Source organism: Eleutherodactylus coqui, chromosome 6 (assembly GCF_035609145.1).
Source record: "Eleutherodactylus coqui strain aEleCoq1 chromosome 6, aEleCoq1.hap1, whole genome shotgun sequence".
Taxonomy (NCBI): Eukaryota; Metazoa; Chordata; class Amphibia; order Anura; family Eleutherodactylidae; genus Eleutherodactylus; species Eleutherodactylus coqui.
Window position 1 is genome coordinate 170679424 of NC_089842.1, and position 27254 is coordinate 170706677.

General features: G+C 43.9%; 1 protein-coding gene across 2 annotated transcripts in view; it reads right to left on the reverse strand.

The window, feature by feature from the left end:
* SYT16 (synaptotagmin 16) overlaps positions 1-15351 on the reverse strand; it is a 59692-nt gene extending 44341 nt beyond the window's left edge. For both annotated transcript variants that reach the window (XM_066608197.1, XM_066608195.1), the window contains exon 1: positions 15199-15351. The gene's annotated coding sequence lies outside the window, so the exon portion shown is untranslated. The remainder of the gene's footprint in view (positions 1-15198) is intronic.
* Between the last annotated feature and the right edge of the window lie 11903 nt (positions 15352-27254).

The following is a 27254-nucleotide window of genomic DNA, read 5'->3' on the forward strand; positions in this document are numbered from 1 at the left end:
CAATTTTTATATATTTCAATGCTCATTAAAGCGTTGAAACTTGCACCTGAACCAATTTTTATTTTAACTGGGCTGCCTCCAGGCCTAGTTACAAATTAAGCCACATTAACCAAAGCGATTAATGGGTTTCACCTGCCCTCTTGGTTGGGCATGGGCAATTTTTCTCAGGTACATTAGTACTGTTGGTACACCAATTTTTTGGGGCCCTCGCCTACAGTGTAATCCAATTAATTTTTTGCCCACCTGCATTAAAGCTGACATTACCTCAGCTGTGCTGGGCACTGCAATGGGATATATTTATGTACCGCGGTGGGTTCCAGGGAGCCACCCATGCTGTCGGTCCACACGGAGTTGTAACTGCATGTGTCCACTTCTAAAGAACCCCAGTCTGACTGGGGCATGCAGTGTGGGCCGAAGCCAACCTGCATTAAACATGACATTACCTCAGCTGTGATGGGCAATGCAATGGGATATATTTATGTGCCGCCGGTGGCTTCCTGGCACCCACCCATGCTGTCGGTCCACAGGGACTTCACAATAGGGAGTTGTACCTGCCTGTATCTATGAATTAAAAACCCCGGTCAGGTTGGGGCATGCAGTGTGGGCCGAAGCCCACCTGTATTTAATCTGACGTTAGCTCTGCTGTCCAGGGCACTGCAATGGGATACATTTATGTACAGCCGGTGGGTTCCAGGGAGCCACCCATGCTGTGGGTGCACACGGAATTCCCATTGCGGAGTTGTACCTGCCTGTGACTATTTATAAAAAACCGCGGTCTGACTGGGGCATGCAGACACCTTGACAGAATGAATAGTGTGTGGCACATAGGTTCCCCATTGCTATGCCCACGTGTGCAGCTCCTGATGGCGGTGGCACAGGATTATATTTCTCACTGCTTCTGTACAGCATTGTGGGCTATCATCCTGCCACTTTTAAAGAGGGTCGCTGCCTAGCCGTGCCAACCCTCTGCAGTGTGTGCCTGTGGTTCCTCCTTATGGCAGACGCACCTATAAATAGACATGAGGGTGGCGTGGCATGAGGGCAGCTGAAGGCTGCGCAGGGACACTTTGGTGTGTGCTGTGGACACTGGGTCATGCAGGGGGGGGTGGTTGGGCAGCATGTAACCCAGGAGAAGTGGCAGCGGAGTGTCATGCAGACAGTGATTGTGCTTTGTTGGAGGTAGTGTGGTGCTTAGCTAAGGTATGCATTGCTAATGAGGGCTTTTCAGAAGTAAAAATTGTTGGGAGGGGGGGGGGGCCCACTCTTGCCGCTATTGTGGCTTAATAGTGGGACCTGGGAACTTGAGATGCAGCCCAACATGTAGCCCCTCGCCTGCCCTATCCGTTGCTGTGTCGTTCCCATCACTTTCTTGAATTGCCCAGATTTTCACAAATGGAAACCTTAGCGAGCATCGGCGATATACAAAAGTGCTCGGGTCGCCCATTGACTTCAATGGGGTTCGTTATTCGAAATGAACCCTCGAGCATCGCGATAATTTCGTCCCGAGTAACGAGCACCCGAGCATTTTGGTGCTCGCTCATCTCTACTAGTAAAGCTAGAATTGTGGGTGCAATCGACCTGCATGTCAAGGAGGTAGCAAGTGAGTAGGGAGGGATGGACAAAAAAAATTGCAAAATCCAAGCTTCAAAAGCTTCTTTATATTAGGTCTTTACATGAACAGGCCAATCCTCTCCACTCTCGATGTATCACCTGACCAGCTCACTGCGTGAGACTCAGTGGGTAGTATTGCACCCAATGTGTTTACTGATGTCCTTATACTGGAAGATCAGAATGGTGACAGATTTCTAAATTCAAGTGTTTGCCTGTCCCCATCCTCCACTTTTGACCATAGTTAGAAGTAGATTTAACCCCTTCCTGCTGCAGGCTTTTTTGTTTTGGGGTTTTCATTTGATTCTTCCTCACTTTCAAAAAATCATATCCTTTTTATTTTTCCGACGACATAGCCACAGAAGGGCTTGTTTTTTATGGGAGGGTTTTTTAATTTTCATTATTTTTTTCCCCAACAAATAGTAAAAAATTTCCTTTACTTATTTTTACACTTTTTTAAGTAGACGACTTGAACTTGCATTACACTGTGTTCTCATTGGTGCTCTATTAAGACAAGCCATAGGCTCACATTAATAGGTGCTCAATCACGGCGGCCCTGGGGGGCCTTCAGAAAGTTCCAGGCTTCCATGGCAACCGGACAGTCCCCCTTCATCTCTTCACAGGAGGGGCGGGGGGGGGGGGGGTTGACAGTCAGGGAATCTGAATCAGGATCGATTAATTTAAATCCCGCTGTCAGAATTGACATTGGCATTTAAATGGTTTACAGCCATGATCAGAGTTATCTTCAACTCCAGCTCTTTCGAACAGGTGTCATCTGTCAAAGATGGCTGACACCCACCTTGTACGTAGTGGGTCCAGCTCCTGAGCCCACTCCATGCACAGACACTTGATGTAAGCTGTAAACATACGGTGCATGTCAGGAAAGGGTTAAAGAAGTCTTTGATAGTGTTACGTGAGCTATGAAGTTCCCCTGAAAGGTCATGTATGTTCAATATAGGTCTAAGTAGCATTTTACTTTCTCATTAGAGAGCCATTGTGCAACTGAAGTCTCTAGTCTAACGTTATGAGGACATCCAGGTGGCGTTCTCACTTTAAATGTTGTAAGGAGTTATCAGCAAAGAAGGCGACAGCGAAATGAGCAAAAAGATTGCATCAGTGTCTGGCTCACCCGGATCAGATGACAATGAAGTCACATGGGGAAATGTGTTTGCTTTGAATATTAACACCTACAGAGGCTGCGATTAATTATAGCCACACTCTAAAATCACAAGTTACTTTGTAACAAAGTGACATCGGTTCAGACAAACAGAAGTAAGCGGCATTATATAACTAGCATGGGTAAAAACATAAATTGTAAAAGCTGCAGTATATCCTTTTCCTATATGGTGCAGTATACAGTATCGTCGCACGTGGATTGTACCCTAAAATATCTAATATAAGTTAGAAATCTTAGAGACCTTTTTAAAGCAATTGCATTTGATTGTGAGAGAGACAACACATACTATTGGCATAGAGACACTAGATTTTAACCCCTAAATGATACCTTAGAGGTTATTTAGGTATGAATACTCCTAATAAATTATCTTGTAGGTCTTCCCAGGATTTGACTGATGTTTGCCAATTTACTTCTAATCATTGCCAATACATTTATTTGCTTTGATAACTTTTTAGAAGGCTAAATCAAGGTCTGCCAAGGCCCATGGCCACATACAGTAAATGAAGGGGCCATTAATTTAGAAGGAAGTAATAAAACCAATCAAAAATGAGACAATACTTTGGCTGAAGTAAGTAAAAGAAAGAAAGTATAAAAGGTGACACTGACTCACCCTGGTGTGTCCATAGTGTCATGAGGGACACACTGTGTGATTGTCCTCAGTGAGAGAAACCAAGTTATCTTGTAGATATGATATCTTTTAATGGTTAACAAAAAGGTATCATATCTTCAAGATTACTTGGTTTCTCTCACTTCACATTGCTCTACTGGCCAACATGGTACCAAACCTTTTTTCTGAAGGACACACTGATACACCTGTCAGGCTAATGTGAGCTCCAAGAATCTACAGCCCCCATCCAATCAGGACATCCATCTGGAGAGAACTATAGGTGTCCCCCAACAGACACTAGGTCTTGGTATTGCAGTAAGCAGGTAGACAGGCAGGAAAATACCAAGAAAATATGTTTTGGTACGGAACAAGATAACCTCCTTTCTCAAGTACCTCTCAAGTTCTTGAGGAAGGAGGTTATCTTGTTGTTCTCCGTGAAATGTCTTGCATGCTACACATCATGATCATCCAAAAGCGGACTGTTTGAAGTTTTCTGTGTAGGGTGGCAGGCTTGGAGGCTCCTTAGTTGGTTACTGGTTCTGGACAGAAAACCTGCCATTCTTTCTAACAACACACTTTTACCAAGGCAGTCAAATGGTCTGGTCGAATGTTCTTGCCTTAGTGAAAGTTTGTTGGTTACTGGCAAGTGGTCCTAGAAAAAAAGAAGTAGATGACTTGGCGTCCACTATGCCCCTAGCAGAGTCAATTCCACTCAGAATTCATCTCTTTTATTTTGGTCTACCGAACATTCTCCTGAGCGCTGGTGTTTTCTTGTCTGTCCATTTTTTTTCTTGGAAGGAACGAACTAGAGAACACATTCTACCAAAAAGATGTTGTCCAGTTGTAAACTATTGATGGTTTATCCTTAGTATAGGCCAACAGTAATACATAGGCAGAGATCTGCCGCTTGGGACCCTTGCCCATCATGTGTTCACTCGGCCAGTGTGCTTATAAACTAATCTGATTTCTGCAGGAAGCAAATAACTCCATTTTCACTGCAGTAGCCCAGCTTGGTGGTACACTCAAAATTCCCATACACTTCAATGGGATATTTGCTTGTAATACCATGTTTGGCCACTTCAGCAGGAACGAAGCTGTCCATTTCCTGCAAAAACCATCTTTGTTCATAAGCGCATTGGCCCAGGGAACAGTTGATTGGAGAGCGTCTCGGGCGGCAGACTCTTGCTGATCTACTATAGTTTACAACTAGACGATTCCTTTAACTCTTGTTAGACCAGATGCCAAATTGTGCCTAAAGGTATCTGTTATGTAAATTCTTTACTGGTAGGTGGTAGCCAAATCTTTGAGTCCTTAAGCATAATTATGTAATAGAGCTACAGAAATCAACTTTCTATGTGTGATATTCTATCACTGGCGGTGTTCTTTATAGTAGAGCTCTGCCTGTTTGTGCTTCCCCCCCAAACAATTGTCTCTGCACCCTTACTTCTTGTAAATGTTTGGTACGAAGTGACAAAATATTATGCCTTATTACCTTAATTAATTACACCTTATATATGTGTGTACAATAAGCTATTATTTTCCCACTGGTACAAGAGACATTTTTCATTACCAGATCATAATGATTGCACATGCATAGAGCGTGGAGGGAGGGGCTGTTGCGTAGGAAGAAGTTCTTAAGGAAACCATACAGAGAAAGTAAGACAGTGATTAGCAGCAAGGCTCGTTCAAATGTTCACACCGACTCGCACGCCCACACTTTCTGCTACATTGTATCCATTTTATCAGAATGGCTGGGCAGAGAGAATCCAGAACCATCTGCAACGTGCAGTACAATCGGTAATTATCACATATCAAAGTGACACAATAATCACTGAGGTAGTAATTGAGGTCCTACTAAACCCACGGCAGGTTTGAAACGCTGTTATTTTCCGTAGATTTGTATTATACATGGCACATTCATTTTACAATCACCACTGCAATTTTCAATGATTATTGGAAGCAGTACCTTCCAACTTACTTTTAAATTGACCAAGAATATGGTCATGAAAATAAGTTAGTTTTGATTACTTAAATATTATCTTTTCCCCTGCCGCAATACTTTTTGACATTTACAGCGTAAGGCCTAATGCACATGGTAGGCCATGTGCACAGCGCATATACGCCAGTACATGGAGACTGTGTGGTCCCCTAGTACACAGCTGAATGGCCTTATTTGCTGTTGAACAGCCTCTGTTGGGTGCTGTATGTACTGAGATATTTTCCTCTAGAAACAATGTGCTTACAGTATGGTATCAAATGGAGTATGCCAAAACTCTGAGAAAAATTACTTGAGTGCCTCCATATAAAATCAGAGGCATACAGAGATACAGTAGAAGCTACATGAACTAGAGCTGTTTTATGATTCTGTACAAAACCTAAGGGCTCATACACACAACTTGTTTTGTATGCAGCCAGCATAGGGCTTCCATAGAAGTGCTTGAGCCCCCTATTGTACCTCCAATGCCTCAGAGTTTTTTTTCTGTTGAATTCTGCACAAATTCGATGGGCAAAAAAGTCATTGTATGCTTCATCAGATGCCAAATGCACAGTGGTATTCTATCCTGGTGGCTTTCAGAAACCCAACAGGGCCTCTGCTAATCTGTAGCAAAGGAGCCATTCAAGCAACATGCACTGCTATACAGACTTTATGCCAGTGTTCATGAGCCTTGACGTTGGGAGTTAGGGCCAACAAGGGCACACAGAGTCCCTATAGTTTCGTACTACAAGACCATAGGCCCTCCATTGCCACTATATGCTCAGTAATACAGAATACATCAGATTCAAATAGAATAAAAAAGAACCGCCTTCGTATAAAATCAGAGGTAGACAGAGGTGCAGTAAGAAACTATTATTGTCAATGTAATTTGGACCTGTATAATACTAATCTGTAATATACAAAAAACACACAAAAATATTTTGAGCCAAGGGTACTGGAAAAACAACAGCAGTACCGAGCACCTAAAACCAGGTACAGATGCAGAACACTGATATAGACCGGATTCCAAAATGTATCTTGCTATACTTCCTAGGCAAAGCCTTTCAAAATTCCCCAAGCTGCATGCTAATGGCAGTCGAATGGTCTTGTGGGCATCTTTGTTGTCTGGAGTTCGTTCCATGACCCCACCTCTCCGTGCTTCTGTGATGTGAATGACGTCGCTGTCGTCATCCACAAGATGATCGAAATCGCGCACACGGACAGATCATCTGACTTTTTTATCTGCACATATGTCAGTCCATCATCTCCCAGCCCATACAAGGGATTTACATTGCCCTGTGAAGGACGTCCCCGGTGTCATCCACATCACAAAGCCAGAGAGGCGTTGGTTATGGATCGAACTCCAGGCAGCAGAGATGGTCCAACCTGCCTACCAGACCATTCGACTGCCATTAGAATGAGGCGTTGGGAATTTTACAAAGACTGTTTACAAAGGTATGCTTAGTACAGGAAGTATAACCAGATATGATTTGGAACCAGCTCTACCTTAGTAATGTGTAGTCGTACGCAGTTTTAGATGCTCAGAACTTCTGATAGTTCCCTTTAATTAAAATAAATCCTCACTTTATTATTTCCCATTAAGAAAGTAGATAAAATGCATAATAAATAATCAGAAGCATTACTGTCTAATCTTTTAATAGGAAATAAAGTGAGTGATTTATTTAAAAAACCTTGTTTTTCCAATACTTTTAGTCTTAAATATTTGTGCATTTCTTTGATAATTTCTGGTAGTTGGGTATTAAAGCAACCCTGCGGTCTCCAGATACAATTCTGTCCTGGGACAGGAGGGGCAGGGGAATATATTATCTGCAGTTGTCCTCCGATCCGCCAGTTTTGGGTCCTGTATTTGGCCATTCCAGATGGCTGCAGCAATTTTCTAACTACCTAATAAATGCTGTGCACTGCACTTTGATTGGCCACTGCTGACTATGTGAGCAGTTCTGGCCAATCAGAGAGCAGCTATAGTGCATTAGTAGTCTAACACCCCCAATGCACTATTAGGCAGTCTGAAGATTGTCAGCCATCTTGGGCATCGAAAACAGAACTTAGAACAGGTGGATTGGAGGGACAGCAAAGAAGAACAACGGCAAGTAATATACACTTGCCTCCTCAGGCACTGGGACAAACTTTTGTCCCAAAACCAGAGAGTCGCTTTAAACACCATAACAGTGACTACACTTAGTATATATTAATGGGATATTTAGTGTAATTCTTTTCCTTTGTTGTTCCTATTCTGATCTGTAATATGGTCACATGCATAAGGCCTTACACAGTGCGATTTCCAGTGGCAGCCATGTTTTTCTACAAGAAAGTTAAAATACTAGAGGAAGTCTGTCAACTGATTTTCGGAGTGCAAACTACTTATACCATAAGATGTGGGACACAACTGGTAAAAATGACAGTAACTTTATTTTGTTGATCAAATCTTCCAGTGCTAAAATATCAAATTTTCTGAGCTTCTTGAGTGGTATTCTAGTTCCTGATGGATGGTTCACCTCTCCTACTTATCCAGGTTTTCCCCCCTTCCTTTCTTCCCCTGACGTGCATGGAGGAGAGGTTATCATTTCACATGGGCCTATTACAATCGCACCTGTCAATGGGTGCGATATATTAGGTAGTAAGTCAACAGTCAGTTCTTAATGTTGATCTGTTGGAAGAAGGAAAAATAAGCAAGTATAAGGATTTGATAAACTTTGTCAATAGCCAAATTGCAATGGCTACATAATTGGGTCAGAGCATCTCCAAAACAACAGGTCTTGTGGGGTGTTCCTGGTATGTAGTGGTTAGTACCTACCAAAAGTGGTTCAAAGAAGGACAACAGGTGAACTGGCAAAAGAGTCATGGGCTCCCAAGTCTCATTAATATCTGTGGTGAGAGGGTAGCTCATCTGGTCTGATGGCACAGAGGACAAACGGCAGGAAAGGTGTATGAAAGAAAGTTGGCAGAACACACAGTGCATTAAATCCTGCCACATATTGGGCTGTGTAGCGTTGTAAGCCCTTTGGCCCTATATGTTGCGGGTGATTGGTATGAGATCTGGGGGATTTGAAGACTAAGTCATCACCTTGGACTCTTTGTTATGTTTTTCAAACCATTCCTTAACATCTTTTACAGTGTGGCAGAATGTGATTTCCTGCTTAAAGAGGTCCCTGCCATTAGTAAATACTGTTATGATATTGGCGTGTACTTGATCTGCAACAATGATTAGTTAGGTAGTATGTGTCAAAGCAAACTCCTCATGAATGTCATTGCCAATCCCAAGGTTTGCCAGCTGAACATTGACCAGAGCATCACACTGCCTCTGTTGACTCGTCTTCATCCCATAGTGCACCCTGGTGCCATCTCTTTTCCAGTTTATATCATATATATAATATATGTGTGTCTTTATGAGGTTTATTCCTCATCTCCAAAGCAAGGCAAGCTGTGCTACAAAATATCAACCTACACAACACACTATGTTGTTCTACACCAACTGACTGCAACATCTATTTAATCTGTTAATAGTTACCTCTAATATTTTATGCATCTAATTAAGCACACAAGCTAATGGATGACTGATGCTTAGTATTCACAGACGCGGCCATTTCATTGAAACGCTTGCTACAGTTACTTAACCATTGTCTGATTTTTTTATATCTTTTGATTTACAAGGTCATCAATAGCAATAAAAGCCCAAGGTCCTGGACAACCCCTTTAAGGCCACTAACAATGAACTACTGATGATATGAAAGTCATTCCTGAGTATGTGATGGTCTTTTCTATTAGTGCGATCATCAGCTAGGACTTTCCTCGCCCCGGTGAGCAACATCATGCGCGTGGGCTAGGCAGGCTTACATTATATATTGCAAACTTTGCTACAGGCAGCATGTACAGTTATTGATAGTGGTAATTATAAAGCTGGCAGCGTGTTCAAGGTATATCTTTTTGTGATTTTAAGCTGGTAAATATCAACTTTACATTTTAATACACCTTTTGTATTAATATTTTAATATACCTTTTGTATAATGTTTTTGGAGTTAAATTCGGAAGTAGAGCTAAAGGGAGAAGTATAATTGAAACTTTATATATTTCTGTATAGAACTAACCAGGGGCGTAACAGAGGATGCAGGGGATGCGGCTGAACCCGGGCCCAGGGGCCTTAGGGGGCCCATAAGGCCTCTCTTCTCCATATGGGGAACCCAGTACTATGAGTAAAGCATTATAGTTGGGGGCCCTGTTACAGGTTTTGCATCGGGGGCCCGGGAGCTTAAGGTTACGCCTCTGGAACTAACCCCAGTTTGAGTTAAAACTGTATCAAATAAAGAGTGAGAAGGGAGACTTTTTATCTCTTAGCAATTACCTTGTAAATAGCATCACAAACTGTGTCAAACAGGGTGTTCACAAACCAATCCTTTCTTAAATATTGCAAGAAGTTTTAGACAATATATTTAATATATATGTAATAAACAATCACCCAGGAACCAACATGTACAAAAATGATAAACCACCTTAAAAAAAAATCTATCTACGTTTAAAAAGTGAAGTTGCCTTTTATATTCATGGCAATTACAATAAAGGCAGATATGAAAGCCTTCTATTCACTTTTATGGAGAGACTGATGGAAGATAAACTGGTTGTCAAAAGACTTCACATGAAATAAAACAATTGGCATGTATTTGTCAGTCTTAGGGCTCCTGCATGTAGCCATATTACAGATCAGTAATACATATGATACCTATGTGCCTCTAATTTAGATTTAAGACAACTACTGTCCATATGCTCTATTAGGGCATATGGACATCATATTGGGGTTTCTCACTCAGGATCCCCTTATATAAGCAAGAATATGGAGACGCTCTATGAGAGCCCCTCCTGTTCTGCGAGACTCTAGACACTCTTCCTCCCTCACACAGGGCGTTTGCAGAAACGCAGCGATTTTCAACGCTGCGTTTACTGCAGATTCCACCCCGCTTCAGCAGCGCTGGCATACTATATGCCAGCGTTTTGGCTGCGTTTTCAGCTCGGCTGAAAACGCAGCCAAGGATGCTGAAAAGAAAAAAAAAAGTAAAACTCACCTAGCCGCTGCAGTCCGGGTCGCGGCCGCTGGTCTCTGCCGCTAATCCGGGCTTCCTCTGCACTCTCAAGTCTATTGCCGTAGGCCAGGTTTGAGAACCCCGCCTCCAGCAATAGAGTGCTGTGATTGGTTGTCGGCGCTGGCTCGATGCCCAATCACAGCCCTTCATTGACTGTCTCAGCCAATCAGAGCTTGCCGGCACTGATTGGCTGAGACAGTCAATGAAGGGCTGTGATTGAGCATCGAGCGTGCCGATAACCAATCACAGCACTCTATTGCTGAAGGCGTGGTTCTCAAACCTGGCCTACGGCAATAGACTTGTCAGTGCAGAGGAAGCCCGGATCAGCGGCAGAGACCAGCGGCCGCGACCCGGACTGCAGCGGCTAGGTGAGTATTGCTTTCTTTTTTTCTTCTAAGTACCTGGGACTGATTTTCGGGGTAGGGCTTCTATTGCACCAAGTGTTGCCGTGTTTTCAGCAGTGCTGAAACCGCTGCCCATTCATTTTAATGGGCGACGCAGGGCTGAAAACGCCCCAAAATAGAACATGCATCGCTGTCAAAGCGCAGCGTTGGGAGGCGCTGCGTTTTCAGCCCTGTGTGAGCAGCCCCATTGAAATGAATAGGAGTGTTGTACAGCGTTTAGCGCTGGGCTGAAAAGGCAGCGCTAAACGCTGTATAAAACACCCTGTGTGAGGGAGGCCTTATTAGGCCTCTTTCACACGGGCTACAAAATCATCACTACAAAACACATGTATGTGAAGCCCTTGGTTTCCAATGGGTTCTTTCACAAGAGATGCTTTGTAGCCTGAAAGAACCCACTGGAAACGACGGGCTTCACATACATGTGTTTTTTAGCAATGATTTTGTAGCCCGTGTGAAACAGCATTATACTGTATAACATATCACTCGTTGCTGCCATGAGTAAAAGGAGCGATTATTACTGTTGCAAATAGTGATACTATTGGCTTTCTGACCAAGGGTGGCAGTATTTATCAAACAGCGCAGTTTGAGAACGGTTTGCATGTTGCTGTGCTGAATTAGTAACATAGTAACATAGTATGTAAGGCTGAATGAAGACAATGTCCATCTAGTCCAGCCTGTCTATCCTCCTGTGTTGATCCAGAGGAAGGCAAAAAAAAAACCAAGGGCAGAAGCCAATTTAGCCCTTTTGGGGAAAAAATTCCTTCCCGACTCCCTAATGGCAATCAGACTGTTCCCTGGATCAACCCCTAATAGTTCCTACCTGCCTGTATACCCGGATTGACAATTAACCTAAGACTTGTATCCTATAATGTCCTTCCTCTCCAGAAAGACATCAAGTCCCCTTTTAAACTCCTCTATGGATTTTGCCATCACCACTTCCTCCGGTAGAGAGTTCCACAGTCTAACTGCTCTTACAGTAAAGAATCCCCTTCTATGTTGGTAATGAAACCTACTTTCCTCTAATCGTAACGGATGTCCTCTTGTTACCGTCGCGGTCCTGGCAGTAAACAGATCTTGGGAGAGATCCTTGTATTGTCCCCTCATGTACTTATACATGGTTATTTGATCACCTCTTAGCCGTCTTTTTTCCAGGGTGAATAATCCCAATTTGGATAGCCTCTCTGGGTATTCCAGTCCCTTCATTCCATGTATTAGTTTAGTTGCCCTTCTTTGAATCCCCTCAAGCACTGTGTCAAGAATTGTCACTATGTAATACTACATTTCCTCTGCAGTGGCCTTGGCTTCCCCCAACAAAATAAGCTCTTTGTTGGGATGCCAAAAGCAGTAACAAAGGAAATTAGCCGATTGCCATGGAGCTTGTGTTCTGTACTATCCTTTTGCAGAATTTCCAGAAATAGTGCAACTCTTGTGGCTGTCTCCGGCATTGCAATTTATCTCCATTAGCTAGAGTCCTGCAATATAGACGCAGTCCGGTCCATAAATGAGTTGCAAAGTTTCTTAACAAGAAAAGCAGAACAAATTTTTTAATTAATCACTTTAACTTGTACCAATATCAATTTCCAGTAATGCACCCACCCTAGTGTAGTGTACAGAAGTTAATGTGTGGAAGCTTCTGGATGGTCTATGTAGTCTTGTGCTTATGTGTATTGTCAATGTGTTCCATGTGAGTGAATATGATGTGCATTGCAGCACTGAATGGGTTACAGTCTGGCTTATGTCTGGAAAAGTATCTCTTTGCTTGTCATGTGACCTTGTTATATATGTGGATTAGAGATGAGCGAACGTACTCGTTTCGAGTACTTACGCACCCGAGTACCGCCATTTTCGAGTACTTCAGTACTCGGGTGAAAAGATTCGGGGGGCGCCGGGGGGCGGGGAGAGGCGTGGCGGTGCGGGGGGTAGCAGCGGGGAACAGGGGGGAGCCCTCTCTCTCTCCCTCTCCCCCCCACTCCCCACTGCTACCCCCTGTGCCGCCACGGCACCCCCCGAATTTTTTCGCCCGAGTACGGAAGTACTCGGAGATCGCGGTATTCGGGCGAAAAAGGGGCGTGGCCGAGCACGTTCGCTCATCTCTAATGTGGATGCAAGGTGCAGGAGTGAGTTTTTTGGCTTTTCCTGTTAGTCAGCCAGCCTGTCTTTGGTGGTCTTTCCTATCTGTCATGTGGAGAGGAGCTGCTGTGTACATAGACATCTTTAGTCTGTGTGTAGTGGATATGGAAAAGGCCGAGAGGATAGAAGATGTGTGCTGTGGACCCCCTTCTTCTTCCCTGTATGGAGCAGTAGGTGAGTGAAAGGCCGCAAGAAGTGCAAGTTCCCGCTGTGCAGCGTGAGGTACAAATCTACAACTCTGTGAGTATGTACCGGTAGAGAGTCGGTGAAGTGTTCGTGAGAAAGTGTCCGAGGCCAGAGATTCACAGATAACTTGGCCTGTGTAAGTCACTCTGTCCTCCCGTGTTTCCTGCACTATCTATTCTGCCAGTGGATGTCAAGTGTAAACTGTATTGAACTTTACTGCAAGTTGTGTTTCAGTAAACGCTTTACCAACTGTTCCTGGTTCTGCCTTTAAAGCTTAACACTGCATGTGGACTCTTCATTCTGGCATTGAGAGATCACTGTAGAGGGAGGAACGGTGGTGTCACCCGTGACAAAGTGGACTAAGGTAAACCCTGCGTAGGTTAACCTAATTTAATAGCCTGCTATTGGCCCCTTGGATGTGTCCCTGGTTACCCTCCGAGTGGGAGACAGTAGAGCCACCGTGACAAGGCCTGAATCTCTAAACCCCTCTGTCTCCTAGCCTGGGGCCCGCTCATCGGATTCTGCACTAGCAGTGGTGTAAGGCAGGGATAAGATGCATGCGCAGCGTCTGGCACATTTAGACACCCCTATCCACTACCAGCCCAGTGTACAGAATTTCCCTTTTGCACCCAGACTGCGGATAAGAATATGATGTTAAGGGATGAATATCTCCTTGCTTTCAATGCTAAAGTGAAACATCAGGTCTCCTTTAAGGCTTATTCACACAATGCAGATTTGCTACAGTTTTTGCAAGGAATTTTTAAGGCAAAACAGGACTCCAAAAAAAGTCTTTCAATCCTATTTTTCTTCTGCTTAGAATCCACTCTTAATCATTAGAGATGAGCAAGTATACTCGCTAAGGCACATTACTCTAGCAAGTAGTGCCTTAGCCGAGCATCTCCCCGTTCGTCTCTAAAGATTCGGGGGCCGGCGCGGGTGACAGGTGAGTTGCGGCGGGGAGCGGGGGGAGAGAGAGATTTCCCCTCCGTTCCTCCCCGCTCTCCCCCGCCGGCCCCCGAATCTTTAGAGACGAGTGGGGAGATACTCGGCTAAGGTATAGTATACTCGCTCATCTGTATTAATCATGGCCTAGTAAAGCACAAATGCATCAAAAACCACAGTGAATCTGCATTTTGTAAACTAGGTTCTGCATAAGTATCCTTGATGCACAAATGGTACTATATTTACTAGAAAAATATGGAGCTACACCTAAGCAGACCAAAGATATACAGCATGTTCATATGGAAAGAAGGGCAGAGTACTCTATGACAGATACCACATACTGCAGGGCTAATACTACAACCCAATGCATGTTCATTTTATGTCCAGGAGAGAACATCCTTAGCACCTTTACAATGAGGGTAATGCAAGATGTAAATTCATCCTATGATGGTCTAGTGTATAGATGCCCTTCTCCTTATCCTGCATCCCTGTTTAGATTAAATCTTAGGTGCAGCCATTTAATGTTATCATGGGAAGCATATGGGGCCCTGCAATATGTCAGGTTGATCACCACCAGCATCTAAATATTACCTTTAACTGCTGCAAAGCTGCATAGAAATACATTGCCTCCCAAAAAAGGTTCAGCAGCATCCATTAAAATAAGATAACACAAGAAGATTTGGAGGTACTCAGTGTTTTTATGATGACTGGGGGATACCTATATACTTCATGAGGACTGTGGCGGAATACCTATATACCTCATGAGAATTCTAAAATCCCTATGTAACTCATGAGGACTATGAAACCCCTATATACCTTATGAGGACTTTGGAATGCCTATGTAACTCATGAGGACTATCTGACCCTTATATACCTCATGAGTACTGAACACTATGGGAATCTTATCTAACTCTTTAAAATCCATTTATAACTCATGAAAGCAATGCAATTCCTATTTATGAACTACTTCCAAATCATTATAACCCCTATCTCAATAATTAGCATATACAGGAAATAGCTGCTTGTTACAAGATATGCCAATCACAATTGCCATGGAATAAAACAACCAATCTTACCTTGCCCACATAGGACACACCAGGCTATATGTGCTAGGAACTTCCAAAGTCATTTCATGGTTTTATGTTTTGGAGTAAGCGCAGGAATCGTCCCTTCCACCCACTTCCCTTCCTTCCTGTAAGCAGGCAGGACTCCTCTGACCTCCTCGGCTGTAGAGGCTGGGGAGTGGTACCGCGCATGCCACACAATACACTAATAGTATTTGCACATGGAGTAGAAAAAGGCAATCACCTAAGGAATGTCAGCACAGAAGTGACCAAACAAGTTTTCTTCTTATTTCCGCTTTAAGCCCTGAAGGTAACAGAGTATCATCACTATGTATCATTATGTATATACTGTTTCAGTTGGTCCTACATATTACCGTGTTTCGCCGAAAATAAGACAGTGTCTTATATTAATTTTTGCTCAAAAAAGTTTAACTTTTTTTTACATGTATAGCTGCCTGGACACTATTTAAATTGACTTTTTTAATCAACTGTTAGCAGGGCTTAATTTTGGAGTAGGGCTTATATTTCAAGCATCCTCAAAAAGCCTGAAAAATCATTTTGCATCCTCAAAAATTCTGGAAAATCATGCTAGGTCTTATCTTCAGGGTATGTCTTATTTTCAGGAAAACGGGGTAGTAAATAGTTGAGTCACATTTCTATGACCACTTTCTAGTTTTGATGTTGGCTGCATGTAGCCCATGAAGGAAGTGACGTGTCGTGGACGGTCTTGGTGGGTATATAAGGTGTGCGATAGGCTGCCTGCTCACATATCACTCGTTGTTGTTATGGGTAAAAGAGGCAACTCTTTAAAAAAAAAGGTGATTATTGGCTTTCCGGCCAAGTGTGGCAATATTTCTCAAACAGCGCAGTTTGTGAATTGTTCGCATGTTGCTGTTGTAAAAGTCTATCGTGAATGCACACCCGCAGCATTTTATAGGTACAGCCATAGATACGAGGCCTTATATGTACCAGCAATTTGTTTAATTTTAGGGGAAATGTCCCCAGCATATATTTCAAAAATACTAATACAAAAATATACATAAAAAACGTGTAAAATTCTATTAATCATAGCACAAATTTTAAGAGATCATCTAAGATTAGATTACAAAAAAGTTTTGAATTGCAGTACTAGTCACAGCCTGTGGACAAGGTAGCACTGTTTCTGGAAAAGTGAATAGCTTTTTTCTAATCCCAGATAACCCCTTTGGGTGCATTCACACATGTGGAATATTTCAGCAATCCACACCTAAACATACAGAAAATTCTGCACCAAAATCTACTTGTATACATGCCGCTTATAAGGAGCAGAAATCCTCAGCAGCGAATCAAAGCGCATTTTTGGGAAGATTCAGACGAGCGTGGGCGCAGCAACGCTCAGCGGTAAAGAGCATAATTGTGTCTGTGCGGAGGGAATTTCTTCCCATTCGATGGCTTTTCAAACTCTAGCCAGAGCGCAGGAGTATGAAAATAACAGCGGGAAGATAGGTGCTGCCTGATCTTTCCCACACGTAGTATTCACTCTGTGCGAGAAAGATAGGGCCGGTCCTATCTTTTCTCGGCTGTACAAGTAACAGGCAAAAGAATACCGCTAGTGAAAATATAACCACTGAAATCCAATGGAAATGCGTGATTTCGTTTTGTCTTGTTATGCGGCTGTGATTATCATGTTTGTATAAAGGGAGAAGTACACGTTCGTCTGAATCCGCCCTTAGGTGTGCAAATATTTTGTGTGCAAATATTTTCTGTCACAGCTGTGACAGCTGTGGCAGGAGTTTCCTTCATCCCTGCGAGTTTCCTTCATCATGAATGAATAGCTAAGGGCTATGTGTCATTGGCTGAGCGCTCAGCCAATAGCTAAGCACTAGCTGCTATTAGCTGAGCCCTCAGCCAATCAGCACAGCCCTTTCAGGAGGCGGGGATTTTTAAATCCCCGCCTGCTGAAAGAGCTTAACAGCAGTACAGGGGAGCCAGCCGGAAGACGCGTCTGAGCGCCGGAGAGGTGAGTAATTTTTTGTAAAATTTTTATAACACTTATTGCTGATTATCAGGGAAGGGCTTATATTTTAAGCCCTTCCCCGCTAATCATACTGCGGGGCTTGGCAGAAAGCATGGCTTTCAATGGGATACAATTGAAAGCAATGGGATAAAATGCCGCGGACTTCTCCCTATGTTTTCAATGGGGCTGGCGCTGCTGCCGCTGGCCCCATTGAAAGCACTAGCGATATGTCGGTTCTATACCGGCGTCTTTCTTGCGCTGCGAGGTGAGAGTTTTCTCGTGCTCTTGCAGCACAAGAAAGAAAATATCAATAGTGAGTGTCCACCCTAAGGGTGATCCAGGCGGGACAGATTTGCAGTGGGATTTCCATGCAGACCCTTTGCACAGAATTTCCGCTGCATTTGCAGTAGCAGCAAACTGCGGGAATAATCCACTCAACACTTGTGCGGAAATTGACTTGTGGCACGGAATTCAATCCCGCAGAATGTCAATTTAATTGCAGTTTTCCCTACGGAATTCACCTCCTCTCATATGTGATAATAGCTGCTTCAAAATCAACACCAAATGGTGCAAGTTTAGAGGCAGTTTTTCCGATGTCGATCTGCTGCAGAACGGTTGTTGCAGACATTCTGCTATAAATCAGCCCGGCGTGAACCCAGCCTTAGGGAGGTTCACACATTCCTGCCATGGATTACAGTGTCAGATCTGCATCAGAAAAATCTAATACTAATATCCGTTAATGGGGCACATCCATGCCGAAACTGCGTCAACAATTGACATTTCATTTCTTTTACTCAACTGTGGATTTCAAAATCCACGCCGTATGAACTATGATGCGGATTTCCCTAAAATGGTGCAAATTCTGGTGTAGATTTGTGCTGAATCTACAATGGCATCTGTTTCGAAAACACATCTCACAAGGTTCATTCACTTTTATAACTATTCTAAATGATTTCTACATTTTAAAATAAAGACATTTGTATTAAACTTTCATCCACTTTGGATTTTTGTTTGAGTACGAAAAGGGCTGATAAGAGATGGAAAACAAAAACAGTTGGTTACTACACAAAAGTCTGGTGTATAGTCTGGATTGTCCTCTAATTGCCTGGTAATAACTGCGAGGGACGGCCAGACTGCTGTGCAGCAACCAACTGACTCTCTGAAGTGCCATCTCCTCAAACCAAGTGCTATGTGCTTTGGGGAGTATAGGACGTTCTACCTGCTGCACAGCATACTGCCTCTTCATACTACACAGATTTGTTTGAGGAACAGGAAGCATTAAAGCCCCCATACACATCATAGCAGTGTTTACCAACCTTTTCAGCCTTGGGGCTCCCCTGGGAAATTTTTATCTCAGGGCACCCCTACCAGAAATGGGGTGGGGTCTGGGGGCGTAGCTTGTCATGACTTATGATATGATCTCTGTTATTCCAGTGTCCGCTATAGTAACAACACCCCTCTCAGTGGGCCCAATAGTAACATTACCCCCTTTTGGTGGCCCCAGCAGTAATAGCAGGTCACAGTTGCCTCCGATGCCCCCACAGTGTTTGCCACAGACACACACAACTTCTTTCGGATACTCCCATATTGTCAGCCATAGATGCCCCCAAAGGGCCCCAACGTCAGATTTCCCCATACTGCCTACCTCAGATTCATCCATAGTGCCAGTCTTACATGCCCGCATACGTTTTGTGGCCTCAGATGCCCTATAGTGCCAGTCTCAGATGTTCCCAACAAATGCTGTCACCCTCTGTGCTCCAGCCAAGCAGCATCCCAACGAGCCTGCTGAACTGTTCCAACTCACTCATTGCAGACACTCTGGATGCGGTGCTGAAGCAATCAGCTGACTTCTCTGTAGTGGCCTGAAGTACATATATCTGGCCCCTCCATAATTGTCTATAACTGCTGTAAATGTCATGTCTTTAGTGTGAATGCTCTGTGCAAATTATCTTGTCACTAGTTATATGTATTGCATAGCTGCATAATGTAAGAGGTTAATGTCTGTGAATGTCTGGGATATGTCTGGAAAATGTAACAATTTGTGATGTCCCGTGAGCATGATTGATATATCTGTTTGCAAGGCGCTTCAGTTCTGCTTCACCAGTCTGAGAGGGTCAGAGAGTGAGTGCCAGCCACATGAGGGTACCTTCAACCCTCATGTGGTAAAGAATGGAAGCAGAGGAGAAGTACCCTGGAGGTTCATGCCCAGGACCCCTACACCGAAGAGAGAGAAAGTGGGTGTGGAGAAGAGAAAAAGAAGAGTGAGTCCGCTGTACAGTGTCTAGAAGCTTTCCTAAAGTGAGTGTTCAGTGGAGTGCTCTTGTCCTCCTCCGGAGTGTGTGTGTCCAGGAGCGGAGTCATACAGATAACTTGACTGTGGGCCCGGTGTCATCCTGTGTTTCCTACTTGACCTCTGTCCTTGTCTTTCCTGCACTGGTGTGTGAAATTACCCACAGAAAAGTGAGCCTGTATCAAGCGATCTATCTTCAAGTAAAGTTCCACTTGTTAACCGTTCCCAGCAACGGAGTTTATCAAGTTAACCGTGTGTAAATTTTCTTATTTGCCGTCAGACATCCCACGGAGTAAGGAACGGTGGCGTCACCCATGACAAAATTCTTCAAGTCTCCAAATCCACCATTTATTCAGGTAACCGCTTCCCTAGCATTGCCTGGAGAGGCCTGTCAGTGCCTTGGCCAAGAGTCACACGTGTTCCTCAGGGAAGGAGTTGGTATTGCCACCGTGACAATCCTAACAGCTACCCCGCCATGTCCTCAGTGGTGTGTCTTGCGCCACGGTCGCTGCACTCCTCTTCCCATTCATGTACTACTGCTAATAGGTATATGTACAGAGTGCATACAGATCCGAGGGGAAAAGTCAGCTGATTACTTCAGCGTGGCAACTGGAGCATCTGTAATGAGTGGGTTGCAACAGGTCAGAACGGTTGTAAGTATGCTGCCCGGGCCTAAGACTTCACAGTCTGCCTAATTATTTTCTACCAGTCACTAATATGGCCTGTAAAAAATAATTACCAGCACCAGGCTTTAGGCAAAACTACTAGCTGGGCCAGCTGCGGCACGCCTGCCAGATTTCCACAATACGTCAAGTACCGTAGCACCCCAGTTGGGAACCACTGCATTAGAGCTTAGACGTCTGAACTCATTGATAACAGCAGAGCTTGACAACTCTTTAATCTGCATGGCAGTGGCAATGCTTTCTATTGACAGAATGTGATTGTTCTCAGCAAGAGAAACGACGTAATCTTGTAGATATGATACCTTTTAATGGCTAACAAAAATACATGATGTAATAATAGCGAGCTTTCGTACCAACGCAGGGTACTTCTTCCGGCTTAAATGGATTGGATCTGAAGAGGCATGCATATTTATACACACTTATAACATACATACTTATGACAAGGCACAGATATGGATGTGATTGGTTCGCACTTAAAAGGAATTCTGCAAACCAGAAAACAAACTTTTTTTGTCTAGGCACTGATAGCGGAGTGAAAGTTTTATGGTCTCTAAATTACTGTTGGAGGGGGGGGGAAAGGTCAACAGGCTCGAATTGTTATAAGAGATACACAAACATTTTTAGCTAAATACTGATAAGGGAGTGAAAGTTTATGGTCACTGAATTACTGTTGATGGGGGTCTTATCTGTGCAATCAAGTCTCACACTTCCCATTCACGCATAAATCCTGGGGAATAATTTAACCCAGTATTCAGCGTGTCAAAGGTTGTTATCAATTTATACTCCCAAATTCTTCTGTGGTTTTGTGACTTGAAACCACCCTTCAATATCAAAACTCTCATATCTCCTATGTCATGTCCATGGTTAGAGAAGTGTTCAGCCACAGGTAATTCTCTTCTTCTGTGTTCAATCGTGTGGCGATGAGATCTCATCCTGGCTTTGAGTTTCTGTCCTGTTTCTCCAACATAAAGACCCCCAACAGGACATTTACTGCACATGATCAGGTACACAACATTGGACGAGGAACATGTGAATGTCCCCTGGATCTTATAGTCCTGCTGTGTGTTGGGGATCCGTATCCTGTCCGCAGTCAGTACATGTGAGCAGGTCTTACAGCTCCTTACATTACAGGGATAAGTTCCTTTTTGTGTGTCAGAGGGTAATGCACTCCTGATTATAAAGTTCCTCAAGTTAGGAGGTTGCCTGTAACACAGAAGCGGAGGGTCCGGGAATATGGTTTTCAGACGGTCATCCTTGTGCAGGGTATGGTGGAGTTTTCTTGCGGTTTTCCTTAGTACCTCTAGTTGCGGATTGTAGGTCACTACTAGAGGCACACGATTGTTTCTTTCCTTCTCCTTGTATTGGAGTAGTTGACTTCTGGGTATCCTGGTGGCTCTGGTGATTTGGTCATCAATTGAGGTGGGATGGTAGCCCTGATTTATAAATGTTCTTTTAAGATGGTACAAATGTTCCTCTCTGTCTGTTGGGTTGGAGCAGATCCGGTTGTATCTGATGGCCTGGCTGTAGACAATGGACTTTTTGATGTGTTTAGGATGGAAACTGTCCCATCTGAGGTATGTGGGCCGATCAATCGGTTTTCGGTACAGGGATGTCTGTATTGAGTTATTTGAAATCTTTATGGTGGTGTCCAAAAAGTTGATTTCTGTATGCGAGTAGTTTAATGTCAGGTTTATGGTGGGGTGGAATGCATTGAATCTTTCATGGAATTTTATTAATTCTTGTTCAGTGTTGGTCCAGATGATCATGATGTCATCAATGTAGCGGAAGTAGGCCAATGGTTTGCTGGGGCAAGAGGCCAGAAAGTCACTCTCCAGTTTTGCCATAAAAAGGTTGGCATATTGCGGTGCCATTTTACTGCCCATGGCAGTCCCTATGAGTTGCAGGAATTTCTCTTTGCCAAAGGAGAAATAATTGTGTGTGAGAATGAATCTTGTGAGTTGTAGCACTGCATCAGAGGCGACCCCATTGGCCTCAAGGTGCGCCTGGCAGGCAGTCAGTCCATCCTCGTGTGGGATGTTGGAATATAAGGATTCCACATCCATAGTGGCCAGGATGGTGCCATTGGGGAGGGGACCTACGGTTGACAGTTTGTTCAGTAGGTCCGTGGTGTCTTGCAGGTAGCTGGTTGTGTTTCTCACCAGTGGTTTGAGGATGCCTTCCACCCATCCTGAGATTCCTTCAGTGAGGGTTCCTACACCTGAGATAATCGGTCTTCCTGGGTTGCCAGCTTTGTGTAGTTTTGGAAGCATGTAGAATGTCCCCACCTTGGGGTTCTCCGGTATCAAGTCCAGAAGTTTTGTGGAGCCCACAGACAGGCTTCTAATGACCCTTCTCAATTCCCTCACATATTTCTGAGTCGGGTCTTGATTCAGTTTAGTGTAGTATCTGGTGTCCGTCAGCTGTCTGTTTGCTTCCTTTTTGTACTCCGATGTGTTCATGAGGACTATAGCACCACCCTTATCTGCAGGCTTAATTGTGATTTCCTTGTTGCTCTTAAGTGCATGGATGGCCCTTCTTTCCTGCATATTGATATTAAATGTTTCACTTCCATGCTTGTCCAGTATAGTGGATTGCACTGCATGCCTAAAGGAGTCTATGTATTTGTCCAAAGTGCGACTCCGGCCAGGAGGGGGCGTCCAATCAGACTTCTTTTTGGCCCCAAGTTTATCCTGTGTTTGTGTGCTTGAAAGGCCTGTGTCCTCTTTATCATGAAAGAATTCTTTCAGTCTTAGTCTTCTGAAATATTCCTCCATGTCACTACAAAGTTCTGTTTTGTCAAGTGTTTTAGTGGGACAGAATGAAAGTCCCCTGGAGAGGACACTGAGCTCCACCTTACTGGGGTTGTGAGATGACAGATTGATAACACAGCTGACTTTACCTTTGTCCGTGTCCCGTTGGGGGTTCTGTTCCCTCCTGCCAGACTCGGGGTGCTCCTGATCCGTGTTTGGGCACAGACCTGCTCTGAGTCGAAGTCTCTGGAGTTTCTTTTCCTTGTTCTGAATAAGGCAGCATCGTAGTGTTGTATAAAAGTGTTGCATTTCCAGGTTCACATCCTCTGTAAGTGTATTTCTTAAAGTTTGTATGTCCACAAGGGCCCTATTCTTGTTGCTGTAGAAGACGTGGATAAGGTGATTCCGCAGTCTCTCAGAAGTCCTGTAGCAAAGACGTTGTGCATAACGAGTGTTGTAAGTGTGCAGAGTTGGGTTCTTTAGGCAGAGGCCTTTGAGAATTAGATGTTCCTTCTTGCATCTGGCTAGAAAGAAAATGTCGCTGTCCAGTTGTGCCAACTTCTTCAGAAGATGTTTCACTTCCATTTTTGTACGGTACATTCTGGTATCCTCCATTAGGTATAATGAAAACAAAGATCTGGTACCGTGTTAGCCAGTAGAGCAAAATGTGATTGTTCTCAGCAAGAGAAACGACGTAATCTTGTAGATATGATACCTTTTAATGGCTAACAAAAATACATGATGTAATAATAGCGAGCTTTCGTACCAACGCAGGGTACTTCTTCCGGCTTAAATGGATTGGATCTGAAGAGGCATGCATATTTATACACACTTATAACATACATACTTATGACAAGGCACAGATATGGATGTGATTGGTTCGCACTTAAAAGGAATTCTGCAAACCAGAAAACAAACTTTTTTTGTCTAGGCACTGATAGCGGAGTGAAAGTTTTATGGTCTCTAAATTACTGTTGGAGGGGGGGGGAAAGGTCAACAGGCTCGAATTGTTATAAGAGATACACAAACATTTTTAGCTAAATACTGATAAGGGAGTGAAAGTTTATGGTCACTGAATTACTGTTGATGGGGGTCTTATCTGTGCAATCAAGTCTCACACTTCCCATTCACGCATAAATCCTGGGGAATAATTTAACCCAGTATTCAGCGTGTCAAAGGTTGTTATCAATTTATACTCCCAAATTCTTCTGTGGTTTTGTGACTTGAAACCACCCTTCAATATCAAAACTCTCATATCTCCTATGTCATGTCCATGGTTAGAGAAGTGTTCGGCCACAGGTAATTCTCTTCTTCTGTGTTCAATCGTGTGGCGATGAGATCTCATCCTGGCTTTGAGTTTCTGTCCTGTTTCTCCAACATAAAGACCCCCAACAGGACATTTACTGCACATGATCAGGTACACAACATTGGACGAGGAACATGTGAATGTCCCCTGGATCTTATAGTCCTGCTGTGTGTTGGGGATCCGTATCCTGTCCGCAGTCAGTACATGTGAGCAGGTCTTACAGCTCCTTACATTACAGGGATAAGTTCCTTTTTGTGTGTCAGAGGGTAATGCACTCCTGATTATAAAGTTCCTCAAGTTAGGAGGTTGCCTGTAACACAGAAGCGGAGGGTCCGGGAATATGGTTTTCAGACGGTCATCCTTGTGCAGGGTATGGTGGAGTTTTCTTGCGGTTTTCCTTAGTACCTCTAGTTGCGGATTGTAGGTCACTACTAGAGGCACACGATTGTTTCTTTCCTTCTCCTTGTATTGGAGTAGTTGACTTCTGGGTATCCTGGTGGCTCTGGTGATTTGGTCATCAATTGAGGTGGGATGGTAGCCCTGATTTATAAATGTTCTTTTAAGATGGTACAAATGTTCCTCTCTGTCTGTTGGGTTGGAGCAGATCCGGTAGATTCGACTCAGAGCAGGTCTGTGCCCAAACACGGATCAGGAGCACCCCGAGTCTGGCAGGAGGGAACAGAACCCCCAACGGGACACGGACAAAGGTAAAGTCAGCTGTGTTATCAATCTGTCATCTCACAACCCCAGTAAGGTGGAGCTCAGTGTCCTCTCCAGGGGACTTTCATTCTGTCCCACTAAAACACTTGACAAAACAGAACTTTGTAGTGACATGGAGGAATATTTCAGAAGACTAAGACTGAAAGAATTCTTTCATGATAAAGAGGACACAGGCCTTTCAAGCACACAAACACAGGATAAACTTGGGGCCAAAAAGAAGTCTGATTGGACGCCCCCTCCTGGCCGGAGTCGCACTTTGGACAAATACATAGACTCCTTTAGGCATGCAGTGCAATCCACTATACTGGACAAGCATGGAAGTGAAACATTTAATATCAATATGCAGGAAAGAAGGGCCATCCATGCACTTAAGAGCAACAAGGAAATCACAATTAAGCCTGCAGATAAGGGTGGTGCTATAGTCCTCATGAACACATCGGAGTACAAAAAGGAAGCAAACAGACAGCTGACGGACACCAGATACTACACTAAACTGAATCAAGACCCGACTCAGAAATATGTGAGGGAATTGAGAAGGGTCATTAGAAGCCTGTCTGTGGGCTCCACAAAACTTCTGGACTTGATACCGGAGAACCCCAAGGTGGGGACATTCTACATGCTTCCAAAACTACACAAAGCTGGCAACCCAGGAAGACCGATTATCTCAGGTGTGGGAACCCTCACTGAAGGAATCTCAGGATGGGTGGAAGGCATCCTCAAACCACTGGTGAGAAACACAACCAGCTACCTGCAAGACACCACGGACCTACTGAACAAACTGTCAACCGTAGGTCCCCTCCCCAATGGCACCATCCTGGCCACTATGGATGTGGAATCCTTATATTCCAACATCCCACACGAGGATGGACTGACTGCCTGCCAGGCGCACCTTGAGGCCAATGGGGTCGCCTCTGATGCAGTGCTACAACTCACAAGATTCATTCTCACACACAATTATTTCTCCTTTGGCAAAGAGAAATTCCTGCAACTCATAGGGACTGCCATGGGCAGTAAAATGGCACCGCAATATGCCAACCTTTTTATGGCAAAACTGGAGAGTGACTTTCTGGCCTCTTGCCCCAGCAAACCATTGGCCTACTTCCGCTACATTGATGACATCATGATCATCTGGACCAACACTGAACAAGAATTAATAAAATTCCATGAAAGATTCAATGCATTCCACCCCACCATAAACCTGACATTAAACTACTCGCATACAGAAATCAACTTTTTGGACACCACCATAAAGATTTCAAATAACTCAATACAGACATCCCTGTACCGAAAACCGATTGATCGGCCCACATACCTCAGATGGGACAGTTTCCATCCTAAACACATCAAAAAGTCCATTGTCTACAGCCAGGCCATCAGATACAACCGGATCTGCTCCAACCCAACAGACAGAGAGGAACATTTGTACCATCTTAAAAGAACATTTATAAATCAGGGCTACCATCCCACCTCAATTGATGACCAAATCACCAGAGCCACCAGGATACCCAGAAGTCAACTACTCCAATACAAGGAGAAGGAAAGAAACAATCGTGTGCCTCTAGTAGTGACCTACAATCCGCAACTAGAGGTACTAAGGAAAACCGCAAGAAAACTCCACCATACCCTGCACAAGGATGACCGTCTGAAAACCATATTCCCGGACCCTCCGCTTCTGTGTTACAGGCAACCTCCTAACTTGAGGAACTTTATAATCAGGAGTGCATTACCCTCTGACACACAAAAAGGAACTTATCCTTGTAATGTAAGGAGCTGTAAGACCTGCTCACATATACTGACTGCGGACAGGATATGGATCCCCAACACACAGCAGGACTATAAGATCCAGGGGACATTCACATGTTCCTCGTCCAATGTTGTGTACCTGATCATGTGCAGTAAATGTCCTGTTGGGGGTCTTTATGTTGGAGAAACAGGACAGAAACTCAAAGCCAGGATGAGATCTCATCGCCACACGATTGAACACAGAAGAAGAGAATTACCTGTGGCCGAACACTTCTCTAACCATGGACATGACATAGGAGATATGAGAGTTTTGATATTGAAGGGTGGTTTCAAGTCACAAAACCACAGAAGAATTTGGGAGTATAAATTGATAACAACCTTTGACACGCTGAATACTGGGTTAAATTATTCCCCAGGATTTATGCGTGAATGGGAAGTGTGAGACTTGATTGCACAGATAAGACCCCCATCAACAGTAATTCAGTGACCATAAACTTTCACTCCCTTATCAGTATTTAGCTAAAAATGTTTGTGTATCTCTTATAACAATTCGAGCCTGTTGACCTTTCCCCCCCCCTCC